Genomic DNA, 13,671 nt, shown 5'->3' with positions numbered 1-13,671 from the left:
TTCTCTTGCTTCATTATTCAATTCACCGAGATGGCATAATGAATCTGCACTGCAGGGATTTGAATCATGCCTTCCTCGGGTACCAGCTGTAAGTATGTTACTTTACTCTCTGTCTCAGTTTCTTCCTCATAAATCTCGGTGGTGAAGATATTGCAGATCTATAACCCCTTATCCAATTCTGAAATCCAAAACTCTCAGAAAAATGAAAGCTTCTTTTGCAATTCAAAGAGCTGCAAATTGTGCCCGACCTTAGCTCTTTCGGAAGAAAAAGCTGACTTGAACTGTGCATACTTAGTGTTAATATTTATGTTTTAATGCAAAAATTACTCGTTAACTTACATTTTGCTCTCCCGGATTCTCCTGAACATGTTTTAAAAATGCAATTTTGCATCCTCTATAGTGATATGTAAACAAATGTTTCTGCAGCCCGAACAATTTGGTGGTGACAGTATCAGCCCAGCCGAAATATGTACACCCAGGATATCTTCCACCCGTTCTGGCCCTGCATTTTCCAGAACTTGTACATTAAATTTAAAATGAGTGCCTAGATCAGGTACTCTCTATCTTGGTAAATATGCCTTAATAACAAACTTGATGGAAAGCAAATCTAACATAGGTCTAAGGGGATTTAACCTGAGGTTCTCTGTTTATTTAAGGACAAAGACAGCATATGAAAAATGATCTTTTCCATCAAAAAGCCTTTTCAATTAGGAGAGAAAAAAGTGAGTAGAAGTAGGTACATTAGAACAAACACGAGGAAAATCCAAGCTGGGGTTAGGCTTAAAAATCACCTCTCTCTCAAATTTGGACCATGAAGTTTACTATAATTCTGATTGAATCTTTCCCTTTTAAGCCCTCTTCAACATTCTTTCATCTTTTATTAAAAGCTTCTCTGTTTTCTCTGTTTTTTCCTTGTACAAGCCAGAGAGATTTTATATTGAGCCCATTCAAGTTACCACACATCAGTCAACCCATAAGTGGGGCATAGGGGAAGTTTAAAGTGGTTCACAATTATCCAAGAATATACACATAGCATATGGCATTTTAAAAGCCCGGGGACTGTGTGGCATTCAGCCTCTTCATTCAAGGAGTTGAGAGGTTAGCTCCATAATTAGAAAAACAGAGAATTCTAAACACAGAGGCAGATGGAGTGAAAAAAAAAAAAAAAAAGAAAAGTAAAGCTCATGTTTCTCCCAAGCACTCGCAATTGAAACTAGCCGGCATGGCAGGTAAGTGCCTACAAATGCCCGAATACTCTATGTAGTAGTCTGATGAGGGCTGTCATAATAAAGTACTACAGACTGGATGGCTTACCCAACAGAAATGTATATTCTCACAGTCTGCAAGCTGGAAGTCCAAGATCAAGGTGCCTGCAGGGTTGGTTTCTGGTGAGGCCTCTGTTTGTGGCTCGCAGATGGCTGCCCTCTCACTATGTCCTTGCGTAGTCTCTTCTCTGCAAACAAGGAGAGAGAAAAACACTTAGACTCTCTTTCTTTGCTTATAAAGACACCACTCCAATGGGATTAAGATCTTACCTTCATGACCTCACTTAACTCTTATTACATCCTTATAGGCCCTATTTCAAAATACAGTCACATTGGAGGTCAGGCTTCAACATTTGAATTTGGGAGGAAATTCAGGAAAAGATTCCATGTATGACATTTCTGATTGTTACAGACATCTTCTTTTTCTTCATAAAGAACCTTGATTTCATTGAGCTCTATCCCTTCTTCATCTTGCACATGTGCCCCCAAAATGGCTGATCACATCTCACATTTCAGGGTTTGACCAGATTGATGTTAGTTGGAATAGTGACATAATTTATTATTTAAACTGGGTCAGTTTTGAAAGTGAAAGAAGGTACTATTTAATTACAACAGAGTAATAGGTAACAACACTTTTGGACAAACTGGGATGTAAGGTCACTATTTGTCACGTTTGGGTAAAAAATGAGCCTGTGGTCCAATACGTGACAGTGGATTGTAAAGGTATTTACTGGAGACTTTAGGAAAGTTTTTTTCTTCTTATTCTCCTCTGGACATTTTCTCCCTCTAGCCCTCTGTGAAAATGTTAAGAGGTGTTATCGTTTTGTTACCACCTGAAGATGAAGTGGGCACTTGGGGAGAATCAGGGAAATAGAGCTAGAGGCATGAAAATAAATCAGTTTTTAATCTCAAAAATATTCCAGCACACACATCTGCATTAAAAAGTTCCTTACGATTTAAGTTAGTTTGAGAAGGGTTTTCTGTCATAGCAAAAAGAATTGTAAATAGTTTGGATTTGCTTTGAATGATTGTGAAAAAATTCTGTTACTTTTCATTGTCAGTTGCAGACTCCTACTTATTCTGAAATCCACTGTCTATATTTTTCTTCCTTCTTTCTTTCTTTCTTTTCTTTTTTTTTTCTTCTTGCCACTTCCATCATTTCTCATGGGTTTGGCTCAGGTGGTTTCATTATGGTCCCGAGTCCCTTCCACCTGTCTTAGGTCTTAGAGCTTGTTCTTCAGATCACAATCATAAGCCCTTCTTCAAGCTCCAGCATCTTCACACTCTCTCTCCTCCCTCCCCAACATTCTGATAGTGTTTATTCTTACTGTGACAGTGGCTGCTTTTAATTAAGAATACTCAAAATTGTCTCTTACAGAGAAAAAATACATAGACACACAAATATCTTGAGGAGTTTGGAACTTAGAAGAATGAATCACTGTAAGAATAACACAGAGTAACCCTAATTAGTGGTTGCATTTCATTAAACTAGTGGTTTAAATCAGAATACCTACAAAGAAACATTTTTAAGGAATTTGGGGTCAGTTGAAATATGTTTAACCTGATTCCAATTTCATATATATCTCTATTACTGTCTCTCTCTCTCTCCTTTTCATATATATGTATGTATGCATGTATGATGTAAGATAATACATACTGTATCTTACATCAGTTTGTTTTTGCAAAACCTCAATATATTATAAACGATCCAAGCATAATAAGAAGACAAGAGCATCATTTTGAAAAATGTGCCTAATATTGTAATTTGGTAACTTTTACAAAAAATAACTAAATATGGCTGGCCTCCAAGATTTAAGTCACAAAAGAAATAGGCATAGGTATAAACATAACTTTTTAGACAACTGATTGTAGCACAAATTATAACATTCTGAATTCAACTCATTCTGTTTTTCTTTAGCCTCTTTCACGAGATTAAAATAACAAAACCTTTGCCAGACATCTGGGTGACAGATACATCTTCCCATCTCCCACCATGTATTCTCTGTTTCCTCCTTTTAATCAATGAACCTCCCACCAGAGTTTGAACTGACATCGCCGGAGACTGTGCTTCACAACTTTCCTTGCAGTCATGAACAGTCACGTAAATTAGCTCAGGCCAGTTGGGGGTGGGCAGAAATAATGTGTAACACTTGCAGGCTTTAACTTTAAAGCATTATGTGTGAGGTCTTCCATTCTCTCTTTGTCTTGCTGTGGCCTGGAATTAAAATATGGCTATACTGATACTCAAAGATGAAGAATAGGACCATGCCCTATATGATGGTGAAGGAACAAGTTGAACCCTTGATTAGCTTTTTGGAATAGCGCTGAAATAGCAAACATTTCTTACGAGCCACTAGAACCTGTTATTTTTCTTTTGCATAAACTTAGCTTTCATGCTACCTTAAGAATTCTGTAAAATGTATTTCCATTTTAGAACAAATATCCAAATGCTTGCATATGGTAAACAAATCATGTCTCTATTCTTCAGCTTTAATTTTGTGATGTCCCATATAAGAAAAAAATGTAATCTTTTGTAAAAATATTAATCATAAAAATTAAGCCCAAGGGAACACATACATACTCCCATACAAACTAAAAACATAACAAATCTTAATTATTTTTATTCATGTAAAAAATTCTACTTTTTTGACTACATCTAATAATAATTTTCTCTTCATAGCCCACCTATAAGATGATTTTAATTTCTACAATCATAAGGTAGGGGACCTTAAACTCTTTTACCATAGGGTTTAAGAAGATTTAATTGAAACGTTTATTTCTAGGATAGGCTTTCTGAAATCCAAATTATAATGAAGTTTTGAAAACCGTTTAACCTTCTCAAAGCATCTGAAAATAAGTGCTTATGAGAACGAAAAGCCTGGCACCCTCCCGTGGCATTATATCAACCCACACTCATTCTCTCTGTTTTCATGTTCACATGAAATATCTGATAAAAATGTAGTCAACAAAATCTTCTTCAGTTATTGATGAACAACAGTGATGTATGCATGCTGAAATTTGATCAAGCTGCACTTAATAAAAACTTGAATCTCAATGTCTGTGTTAAGTTAAAAAAGCATTAGATTGTAAAAGGAAATTTTTTCTGTTTCATTAATTTTATAGTGAATGGCAATTTCCCACACATCTCATCTTACTGAATAAATTTGTTCACCAGCAGAAAAATAATAATTCATATTCTCATCTAGGTGAATACTCAATTTTTATGTGCAGTATGGTACATTTCTAAAATTTATTTAATATTTAAAAAATAAGTTCCCACCATACTTTTGATTTCTTTTGTGAAGTCCATTCAAAGACCAAGCAGAAGCTAGATATTCTGAATTTCTTCAAGATCTTCTATTGCTATGTCATAGTTGTACAGATTGTGAGGGTATATGTGATATTTCGACGCATGTATACAATGTGTAATGATCAAATCAGGGCAATTGAGGTGTCTATCACCTCAAACATTTATTTTTTCTTTGTGTTGGCAACATTACAATTCTTCTCTTCTAGCTATAGGTGTTCTGATTTAACAAGAACAAAAAAGAAATATCGAGCATGGAAGAAAGACTACTTAATACATAATTTTACATAAACACAAATAGACATATATTTGCATTTACTCATTATGCGTGTACCTATACGTGTATATGCATATATACGTGTATATGCAAATAGTTGTCTATGTAGACAGGTATACATGTGTGCATCTATCTACATAGACACCTATTTGCGTATTTGTTAAATGCCTGGGCAATGCAACAACATCGAAGGCAAAAAATAAAAATGTCATCATTAATCCTAAATTTCCAAGCATCAGCTATTGTGATAGGCTGCTAATGATTCTAATAAACATAAACAATCTTCATCTTCAATATTTTTTCAATCTTAGAAAGTTTTTTATTTTAATTCATATACCTTTAACAATTATTTATAATAATTTATAAATAAATATTTATTTATAACACAGTGTAATTACCATTATCATACAGGTAAAAACCGAGTGTTTTAAAATTTCCTGTAACAGTTGCTTAACAGGTCTGATGTGGGAGAAAGTGGCAGAGGTAATATTTCTAAAGTGGACACTGTTGAGATCGCCTTAATTGCAAACAGGAAATAGAGAAACACGCACAACAGATATTTCAACATGTAAAACAAACGTCTCTGCAAAGACAGAGCAATCAGGGACTGCATGGGGATCGTGATGTTTGCAGAGTACTGTGCAAATAAGATAAGGGTCATTCTTGGAAGCAGATGCTTTACTCCACCCCCGGCATCTCTGTTTTCATCTTACCAACAATAGTTTTGGTAATACAAGCAACCATCTTAACGAGGAGGATAATTTTGTATTAAAATAAAAGCATGAACAAAAAGACTTGGAACTAACAACCAATATGATTGGGGATGAGGTGCGAAGAATGGGATAAAGTTTTTCAGTAAGAATTATTTTTCCTTGTCAGTTATCAAGATACTTTACTTGTTGAATTTATCAAAATTATTAAATAACAGTAACCAGTATACAAAGAGAAATATGCCTTTTACTTTGAAGGGACTATCCCATACCAAGAAAGTTGCATTGAAGAATTTCCTGCGATTTTTTTAAATTGAGGTTGCTTCTCCACACTCTGGTGTTTAAAACATAAGGGTATGACTTCTGTTTATGTTTACACTGACAGCATTTGAAATCCACTGAGGTCCACACCGCAAACTATAAATACATTTTCTACTTTAAATTGCAGAGTATTGTGCTTAATAAATAGTTTTTCCTCAAGTCTGTTTTCTTATTTACTTTTCTAAATTTTACTTTCAAATTGCATTCTAGGGAATTGCCCCTTCATCTTAAACTTTGGTTGTACCTTAAATATAATTTAAGTTTAGTATTTATAGATTGAATGTCATATGGTTGAGTATTATAACAGAAATGAGTGGTTTTCAATTTAATTGCTTATATTTGTAAATGTTATGTGCCTTGCAATTCACCCCACATGTAGCAAATTGCCTTTTAATGGTCCACCTTTACAAACAAGAGTAGGGTGTGCAGAGTCACAGAGATTTTTAATAGCTTTTGCCTGTGGCATATTTTTGCAAGGGATGAATTGCAGCTTCCGCCTAATTAAAATAAATAAAATGTTAGGTATTTCAGGTACCCAGGTTTTCTGTGAGCCTAAAACAATTAAAAATGAGAATCATTTATTATGGCTTCTATTAAAGACACAACAGGCAATGCTATGACTTCAAAAATGACTTAGAGTCAAGTGTCAAAATAAAGTCACAGGTAGGAAGAATCCTTGGGGAGGTTAAGTGACCAGGTTGTTTGGATACACTTCAGTATATTCTAGTACTTTTCTTTTTCTCTACTTCCGTCAAGAGCAATACTTGATTATCAATTATTACTCTGGCCAGTAGGGTGAAACAGTAATATCCATGTTCCAAAAGTCTTAGTGCAGATTTAAGTTTGAATAACTTTAGAAGTAGAAATACTATAACCTTAAAAATTTGAAAGTTGTGATTTTACTTTCATCTAGTGTTATAAATTTTGAATAACAAAAGTTTATTATTTTGTTTCCTAAGTATTATTTTGTTTCCTAAGGTTGAAAATGGCAGCATTGACTAAAATACACAGATTTTAAACATATATATTTCAAAATCCAAAGCTATCGTTTCTTATCTTTCACAACCTACAGACCTGGGTTACTATCTTACTTCTGGTACTTTTGTGGGTATTCAGAGAAAAGATTAGTTGCCTCAGATGAGAAACCGAACCAATCATGGGCTTTTTCTCCTCTCTTTTTGTATTTCCAATAGTCTAGAATAATGTAAATCAATAATAGAAATTTTGTTGGATAATTTAATTAACGAACTTTATATGTCTAGATTCTTCAGTCTCTTAGCTGTTCAAAATACAAATATTCATTACTGAAGATCTCACTTTTTAACAGTGTAAGATAATGGCAACGTATATAAAATCCTAATGTCTTCTCTTGTCCTGACACCAGAAAGTCAGCAGCACAGAGATTTTTTTTTTTCCCCCACTGTTACGGTTTAAATCTCCTTACGTCTCTTGGAAGCAAGCACATGTGTAGAGCTTCTCAGAATTAATTTAAAAAATACTGTCTTCTCTTAGGTTTGCTATTTTAAAAAATGAGGCTGAGGGAAAAATGGAGGAGGAATGTTTATACATTCTTAAACACAGTGCTAGATGCATAATAAGTTCTCAATAAAAAGACTTCCCCATAAAACAGATAGGGTTCCATATATATATTCGTCTCCTTTGTCATTTCCAGATGCAAGAATCTGTGTGCTATTTGAGTTCCTGAATTGGCATTCATTTTATAGACAAGGGAACTGAGATTGGAGAGGTTAATTAACCTGTCCATGGACACACAGCTTGTAGGGATCAAGCTGAGGTATTCTGGCAATGACTAATGGTACAAATTTGTAAATGACCACTCTCAATCTGTTGCTTTTTTTTTTTTTTTTTTTGAGACAGAGTCTCACTCTGTCACCAGGCTGCAGTGCAATGGCGCAATCTCGACTCACTGCAACCTCCGCCTCCTGGGATCAAGTGATTCTCCTGCCTCAGCCTCCCTAGTAGCTGGGAGTGCAAGTGCACGCCAGCATGCCCAGCTAATTTTTGTATTTTTAGTAGAGATGGGGTTTCACCATGTTAACCAAGATTGTCTCGATCTCTTGACCACATGATCCACCTGCCTTGGCCTCACAAAGTGCTGGGATTACAGGCGTGAGCCACCGTGCCCAGCCTCAATCTCTTGCTTATTATATCAGAGACCTGGAACCATTCATACAATGACAGTGAACCACAATTAGAGTAAAGATTGCTCAGCTATTTCCTAGAGTCCATTCTGGGGGACAGTAGACTACAGAGTTACTTTTAATAAAACATTTTTAAAAATATTAGCATGGAAAGCTTAATATCTCCTAACACTATACATGTAGAAAGTTTCTCAATTTTTATCGTGTTGTTTCCTTTTTTTCACTTCAGACTCAAAACTAAATGGTATTGATGTGAAGAAACACATTTACACAGAGAATACTGGATTTAGTTTAAAGAATAAACTATCTCCTCATCTCTTCACATGCTTTAAGAAGGTTCCCCTTGGCCAGGATAACTATTTGTTATCAGGGGCTGTTCAGTGGATTGTAGGATGTTTGGAAAGATCCTTGGCCTCTACTCACTAGATGCCAATAGCATGCTCCCATTTGAGAGAGCAAAAATTATCTCCAAAAAATGTTGGCAAATGTTCCCTGGGGAAAATATTGTGAACAACTGCTTTAGATTACGAATCAGGACATAATCCAAGAGTGACAATCAAAATTTGGCATGCATCAGAATAAACAGGAAAACCTTGCTATAACACCCCTATCTGGGCCCCATATTGGGAGATTCTGAATGTTCTGAACGAGTAGGTCTGCTATGGGTCCAGAGAGTCATTTTCATACTAAGTTCCTCAGGTGATTTGGGAACACACGGGAGTCTGAAAAGGCTGCCACAGAGAAGAGGGAACACACAGCTCTGCTATTACAGGAACACAAGGTAGACTCTCAGCAATGAAGGCATCATAGGAAGTTTGCCTTGGTGGCTGCACATTATCGAGGACACCTGAGCCAGAAAGATACTTCTGTCACCAAAGGAGCCTGGGGACAACCGACATAGACATTGTTAACATTATTATTGATGTACACACTAATGAGGGCCGCAGGTCATCCACACCTAGGGAGCCCATTTCAGGCTGGACTCAGTATTAGGATCCTTTTTTCTGGAAATAAGAGCTACACTGGATAATCCAAGATTTTACATTTGGTGCTTTTATTCCCCTCCAACTAACATAAAGGCAGAATGATACAGTGGCCAAGAGTGGGAGACTCACTGTATTTGATTTCAGGCTTCACTGCTCACTAGTTGTATAATCTTAAACAAGTTATTTGATCTCTAGCTGAACCTCAGTTTTCTCATTTATAAAATGAGAATAATAATTATCTGTGATAAACAGAATAATAGTGCCCCAAAGATGCCCACATCAGAATCCCTAGGATCTGTAAATGTGTTACCTTCCATGGTAAAAGGGACTTTGCAAATGTGGTTAAGTTGAGGTTCTTGAGATAGGGAAGTTACACTGGATTATCTGGGTGGGCCTACTGGATCAACAGTGTCCTTATAAGAAGGAGACGGAAGGAGACTGTACTACAAAAGAGGAGAATGTGATGTGACAGTAGAAGGGGATTTAGGGTATGTGGCTGGAAGCCAAGGAATGTTGGCAGCGTCTGGAAACTGGAAGAGGCCTGAGGCAGATTCTATAGGGAGGCCTCCAGAAGGAAACCATCCTTATCAACACCCTGACTTCAGCCCCATAAGAATCATTTTAGACTTCTGACCTCCCAAACTATAAGAAAATCAGTTTGTGTTATTTTAGGCCATTAGGATTATAGTAATCTGTTACAGCAGCAACAGGAACTAGCACTTTATCTCACAGGGTTGCTGTGGGCATTACACGAGTTATACACATAAAACATTTAGAAGAATGGCTGTCACACAGGAATAATCAATATATGTTAGCTCTTATTATCCATAATATGTTGTATGCCTTTAAATCAGAATTTTAAGTAATTTATCATTATTAACACATTCTGTAATGGTTTCTCAAAAAAAATACTAATAATTTGCTTGCAGGAACAGATAAAGTGTACATGATTCTATCATGCATGATACAATAGCCTCAGAGCTTCCAAGATTGGGGAAAAATTTGATCCAAAACTATATTAAGCCCGCTTTTCATTTGAATGAAAATAAAGTTTTCATGTGAAGAATTGGGAAGTTATTATACAAGTTAGAGATGTCGGGCCCAACCTAATCAAGAACTTACATTTATTAATAAATCATGCTATTTATAATATTGGGTTCCTAATTTCAAACAAGATTGAGTTCTATATGTAGATTCTTATCATCTTTGCTTTAAAAAATCCTGACTAGAAGTTATTTTTGAAAATGTTCTCTTTTTAAAATTGTATGTTTTGTCTTTCAAAAATAGAGGTGGTCATGAAACCGCCTTTGCAAAAATTATAACAGTGAGAAAATTATGACAGTGAAAAAGATCTGACCTAACCAACTCCATCTTGCTTGTAACCTCCAAGCTGTCCTTGTTCATTTCTGGGAGTACGCCAAACTAACTTTGGGAGGAATTTGGTTTATAGCTTAACTTTGAAACAAAGATGGTTACAGCCCTTTCCTGAAACCACCCCCATTCTTGCCTGGGGACCAGACTGCCTTTGTAGGACTAACAAATTAGCTACAAGAGAAGAAATTATGGGTTAGGAGTCATGCAGCTAGAGGCCACAAGATTCAAAACCTCTCCAATTGCTGCTAGGGAAAACATCACTGTTGCAAAACCTAGGATTGTTGCTTGAGATATTTTTCAGATCCTACACTCCATGGATCAGCTGGCACCACCCAGATCAATAAACTGGCTCATGTGGTCTTGGGGCCCTACCCAGGAACTGATTCAGTGCAAGAGGACAGCTTTGACTTCCTATGATTTCATTTCCAACCCGATCAGTTAGCACTCCCCATTCCCTGGCCCCATACCCACCAAATTATCCTTAAAAAACCCCACTCTCTAAATTTTGAGGGAGACTTATTTGAGTAATAGTAAAACTCTGGTCTTCTGTTCAGCTGGCTCTACGTGAATTAAACTCTTTCTTTCTCTATTGCAATTCCTCTGTCTTGATAAATCAGCTCTATTTGGGCAGCGGCAAGTGAACCTATTGGGAGGGTCCAGTCATATAAACAAATCACACATATTATAAATATTATAATTGCACATATTATAAATTATGGTGGCCACTAATGAGGGCCACCACACAGGAGTGAAAACCATGTAAGTCCACTTTGCCTAGACAGAGCAAGTTCTAAGGATGAAAACATATGTACTTCACTCTGATCAGATCGTTACTACATTACAGCATGCTGCTGACTCCTGCTGCATAAATACTTTTATTCTTAAATCAAGGAGAAATGAGAAATATATATGTGTTAATCTGTCATATAACATGTATTATTTGTTATTTTTAAAAATGGATTAAGCAGTTTTTTTAAAGATTTTATGTAATAGAAGCTAAACAAACTTTACAAATGGGGTGGAAATACTCTTGGGATTCCACAAAGATGTCAGATTTCATACACAACCTTGCTGACTTTTTAATAACTTTGTCATGTCTACTGCTGGTAATTATCAAGTGAAGAGAAGAACTTATTAAACCTGCTTAAAATAATCATAGAAACAAAATGATGCCTATGGCAGCAGATCTATTATATGATAGTTCACACACATTTTTAAAAGCAATCATCAAATGGAAATTTGATGTTCCTTTCTCCGTTGCTGTTGTTCTTACTTATCGGTTTAACCATAACAGTGTACATCAGAAGGATTTTGCATTTTTCAAGAGAAAAATTAAATATTCATTAAGAAGCTTTTTTTCCTTTTTGAAGGATTACTCAATTCGCTGTCATGACAATTTCACAGGATGAAAGACATCGCTTTAACTAATTGAACATATCCACATCAAGCCTGAGCAATTCACAATTTGCTCCCCTTTATCTCCTCAATTCTTATTCATTCTTCTTTTCTTCCATATTACTCTTTGAAAATATAATCCAGAATCCTAGGTTATTGATGCTAATGCCTGCACTGGGAAATTCTCCCATCAATTACTTTTTTTTATAATTTTAATTCCTCATCCATTGCTTTCTTATCCTAAATTGAAGGAAAAAAAATCACCACTTGGCTTTACCTCTTTCTCAAGAGACACACTTCCAACACTATTTGTAGAATTATGAGTAAAGTCTTCAGCTATGGTGACAACCACTGACTAAACCGTATGAATATCACTAATCATTACTTCATTCTTACATTTTATTTGACAGCTGGTTCACTTTTAATTTTACTTTAAAGATAAAATTTGCTTGATCTGTATTTAATTTTATTTTAGATTGTTCTTGGAATGCTTCCCATATTCTCTGAGCATTTGAGTTTTCTACTCTAAAGTGAGGTATCTTTCACCTGATGTATAGTTAAATTTATAAAATCATGCATTATCAAACTATACTTTGATACTGAGTTCTGCTTATATAGGCTGAAAACTCTGAACTTCCTTTTCTTAAATCCGTGGATTAGAGCGAAGTCATTATGAGCATAAACATCAGGTAGATGCCTGGACTTCTATCCTTATTTTGATGATGTGCTAGTTGCATGATCTTGAACAAGTTACTTAAGACCTCAGAGGTAACAATTGCATCTCAGGGGTAAGGTCTGCAGTTTAACTGAGCAACTATTACATTTTAAAACAGAAGCACAAATATAACTCTAATTAAACAAATATCAGCATAAGTAAGGTTGGTGATATAATTTGGATACTTGTCACCTCCAATCTCATATTGAAATCTGATTTCCAATGTTAAAAGTGGGGCCTGAGGGAAGGTATTTAGGTCATGGGAGGGGAATCTCTAATGAATGGCTTAGTGCTGTACTTGAGGTAATGAGTGAGTTATCGCTCTATTAGTTCCCACAAGAACTGATTGTTAAAAAGATCCTGACTCCTCCCTCCCTTCTCTTGCTTCTGCCCTTGCCAAATAATCTCTGCATACCAGCTTCCCTTTCCCCTTACCATGAGTGGAAGAAGTCTGAGGCCCTCACCAGATGCAGATACCACTGCAATGCTTTTTGTATAGCCTGCAGAAGAACCATGAGTCAAATAAACCTTTCTTCCTTAGAAATTACCAGTCTCGGGTATTCCTTTATGGCAACACAAATGAACTCTGGCTTTTGTGGAAACCGTAGATTTATGGAGTTTGGGTGCAAATTATTAAGTGTGAATTTCCAGCGGGACTCCTACGTGTTTTAAAGTCCAAATTCACAGAAAATATTTTGGACTATAAATGTCATAAATAATGTAACAACATTAGCAGTTATTCTCTGTTTCAAGAAAATTAACATTTTGCACCCCTTTTATTTGAAATACATGTTTGCCATCAGGTATTTTATGAATAAAACTATTTATATGAATAGTTACCTGCTTAAATATTCAACTATCATTCTGTTTTCAACTAAAAGAGGTTTCAAAAATATTTAATATATTTTTTGTCAATAAAGACCTAAAACATAAATCTAGCAAACATTCTTTGAACTCCAAAAAAAGTAGTTCCTTTTCTTTGAGAATAATACTTAGTTTCTGTTGTGTATGTTGCATTTATCCATTTTGAAAATGCATTAAGAGAACTCTGTTCTCATCAAAACTACTTAATGAATGCAGTCTTCCAAGTGACTTCAACACTATCAGTCCAAGATTGACATCAACCAGATTTACCGTTACTCAGAAAGAAGAGAAAAAT

The sequence above is a fragment of the Pan paniscus genome, chromosome 22 (genome assembly GCF_029289425.2).
Source record: "Pan paniscus chromosome 22, NHGRI_mPanPan1-v2.0_pri, whole genome shotgun sequence".
In the NCBI taxonomy this organism is placed as follows: domain Eukaryota; kingdom Metazoa; phylum Chordata; class Mammalia; order Primates; family Hominidae; genus Pan; species Pan paniscus.
The sequence above is the reverse complement of the archived record's forward strand: the minus strand, read 5'-3'. Positions refer to the sequence as shown.